The sequence below is a fragment of the Enhydra lutris genome, unplaced genomic scaffold (genome assembly GCF_002288905.1).
Source record: "Enhydra lutris kenyoni isolate GAN:26980312 unplaced genomic scaffold, ASM228890v2 scaffoldscaffold65, whole genome shotgun sequence".
In the NCBI taxonomy this organism is placed as follows: Eukaryota; Metazoa; Chordata; class Mammalia; order Carnivora; family Mustelidae; genus Enhydra; species Enhydra lutris.
In genome coordinates this window covers 2733034-2736434 of record NW_019154149.1, presented here as the reverse complement: position 1 = coordinate 2736434, position 3401 = coordinate 2733034, and positions in this window count along the sequence as shown.

Below are 3401 nucleotides of genomic sequence, written 5' to 3'. Positions count from 1 at the left end.
ATCCGCTGAGCAGAGAGCCCGATGCGGGGCTCGATCCCAGGACCCTGAGATCATGACCTGAGCTGAAGGCAGAGGCTTTAACCCACTGAGCCACCCAGGTGCCCCAGAAAACATGCTTTTGCCTTTGATTTCAAGTTGCCTAGTTAATACTAATCAAATTATGATGGCTACATAGTCGAACGGAATGATGGGAGTCACGAAATGCAAAAGGTCCAATTACACATATTTTCCCCATTTCATAGATAGGTGTATGCAGGCTTTACCAGTGTGTACATGTTATCTGTGGATCAGCTAGCTACAGTATTATCCTGGGGTCAGAGAAGGGAGAGTCCTTTTCTCTTCTTACTCTCATGGTCTACAGTATCAGTAGAAAAGGGGGCTGTACTGATATGAAGAAGTGGAGATGCAATGTGGGGGGGTTGGGGGGTAGGAAAAGGAAAAATGAAAGGAGGTAGGATTGGGAGGGAGACAAACCATAAAAGACTCAATCTCAAAAAACGGAGGGGGGTTGGGGGGGGGGGGGGGGGGAGGGGGTGGTGGGGATATGGACATTGGGGAGGGTATGTGCTATGATGAGTGCTGTGAAATGTGTGAACCTGGTGATTCACAGACCTGTACGCCTGGGGATAAAAATACATTATATGTTTATTTAAAAAAATAAATAAATTTAATAAAAAAAAGGGGGCTGTAAGTTGTGTGTGTATATGTATCCACACACATCTATATTTACATATAGATGTATACAAAGACATGAAGATATGTTTCTAAACCCACACACATGCACGCACGCTTGTGTACGTTCCCTTAGAGCAAGGGGCTGAGTAAGTGAAAATTGAAACCCAAACTACTGAAGAGATGAGGTATTTTATGGGCTCCTTCCTGCTCCTTCCAGCTCCTTGACATGAGCAAACAGACTTAGGCACAGATAAATGATATATTAGTACCACTCAGGGTGGACATTTTTGCCTATTATTGATGCATGCTAAATGTGTTACGGGAAATGCGTGATTGTAAAAACACATGTGTTACGATTTATATTGCCAGAAGAGAGTTGCCCGTATTCTGGCTACCGTGGGCAAGTTAAAGAGCTGCCCAAGGTCACATGTATGTGTCACCTTTTCTTGGAAGATTGTATTTTTTTAAAAGATTTTTAAAAATTTATTTATTTGGGTGGGGGAGAGCACAGAGGGAGGGGCAGAGGAATTAGCAGACTCCCCTCTGAACAGGGAGCCCAGTGTGGGGCTCGAACTCACAACCCTGAGATCAAGAGTCACACGCTCCATGCTGACTCAGCCAGCCAGGCTGTATATGTGTCATTTTCTGATGGGGACAAGACCTATTTTAATTAAATAACAGTGACTGACAACTCATCTAGGGTTTAGGGACTGGAAAGGAAGGAAATCCTCCAGGAGATTTGCTGGAATTATTAGAGCTGCTCAAAAGATCTAGTCCTTTGTTTCCTTGGCCATCTCTCTCACTGCCTCACTTGCCACACATTTACTGAGCCCCTGTTATGTATCAGGGGCTATAATTACCTGAGATACTGTGATGAATGGGTCAGAGAGAGTCTCAGCCTTCCCTAGGTTACGGCCCAGTAGTGCAGGTAGACAGTCATCAAGTGTCCCCACAGCTGGATTTATAAACTGTGAAAAGGTGCTTCTGAGAAAATATATTTGGAACCATCACAACTGATATCGGGCAGATAGGATCTGGCTTGGGAGCCCAGTGAAGGCCTTTACTGAGGTAGTGACATTTTGGCCGAGAGCTTAAACATGAGTAGGAGAGAGGCGGGTGGAGAATGGTGTGGAAGATAATTTCTCACAGACGGGGTAGCCCAGGAGCAGGAGCTTGAAATATGGCAGGAAGCACGGAAATTCTAGCATGGTTGACAAAGGAGGAGCAAAGAGAGGAATGGCGGAGTGAGCTCAGTGGGTGTGGACAGCAGCCTCACCATAGCTGGGTTTAGAGGCTGTGACGTTTTCTCCTAGGTGTGACTGGAAGCCTTACAAAAGTTTTGAGCTGAGGAGTGACATCAGATTTATTTATGAGAAGACTCACTCTGGATGCTAAGTGCAGAATGGAGGTGGGGAGCATGGAAAATGGAAGGACAGCGGTTGTACCGATGGCCGGACTTGAGATATGCACAACGGTGTAGTCTCCAGTAGCTGGTGGGTGCTCAGAGCAGGGAGCTGGAGGAGGCAGAGCAGTCAAGGAGGGTTCCCAGGTTTCTGGCTTTAGGAGTTGTGTGAGTAGACGTGCTTTCCATTGAAACACGAGCAACTTTGAGAAAGATTACACATTCTGTTTTGGACATGTATTTTGAGATATTTATGAGACACTCAGATGGCGCTATCAAGGAACGCAGTTGGAGTTTGGGGTTCAAATGCGAGGTGTGGTCAAAGTTACGAAAATGGAAGAATCGCCTGGAGCGTTTGTTGGAGAAAAGGGCTTGGGACAAAAATGACACAACATTGAAGCAATAATGGAGTCATTAAAAAAAAAAAAAAAGCAGGGGTTGGTGACGTAGGCGAATCACCAGGATAGCGTCAGGGCATAGAAACAGAAAAGGACAGTGTTTCACAAGGAACAAAGTGGGTTACCTTTACTGAATGCTAATGAGAGGTCAAATAAAATGATTAGCCTAAACCATGAAGGTCCCTGATCTCCTCAGGGAAAACAGTATTGATGGAGTGATGGGGCGGAAATGGTGGAGTATGTGGAGGGGAAAAGCTGAGCTGAAATCTCCTTACTCAACATCCAAGTTCATCATCTTACAAGTTCTGCTTTCTACACAGCTATAGGTCTCAACTCGACTTAACTTTCTGCCACTCTCTAACCAGAAGGCCCTTTCCTCCAACTTCCAATAACAGCTTCCTCACTTCCTTCGAGCCCTCACCGGCAGCACCCCGGAGGTCCAGATTTCTAGCAACAGTGTTGGAGGTCATTCAGGCTTTCTCCACCATGCTTTTCAACATTCTTCTAAACTCTTCCCACTGTCCAGTTCCAAAGCTGATCCCACGTTTTAGCTATTTGTTATAGCAGCACGCCATGTGCAGGTACCAAAATCTGTGTTAGCTTTCCATGGTTACTCACGAAAATTATCATGGACTTAGCAGTTTAGAAAAGCACAAATTCATCATCTTACACTTTCTGTGGGTCAGCAATCCAGGCATGGATTTGCTGGGTCCTCTGCTCCTTTTCTCAAGAGGCTGAAATAAAGGTGTTGGCCTGGGGCTCTAATTTCATCTTCCAGAATTCAGTTCCAAGCAGTTATAGGAAGGAGGTTCCTGTTTTCTTACTGTCAGCCAGGATTAACTCTCCACTCCTAGAGGCCATGGTCGGACCTTAGCCATGTGGTCCTTACACAAAATTTCAGCTAACTTCTTAAAGTCAACTGGAGA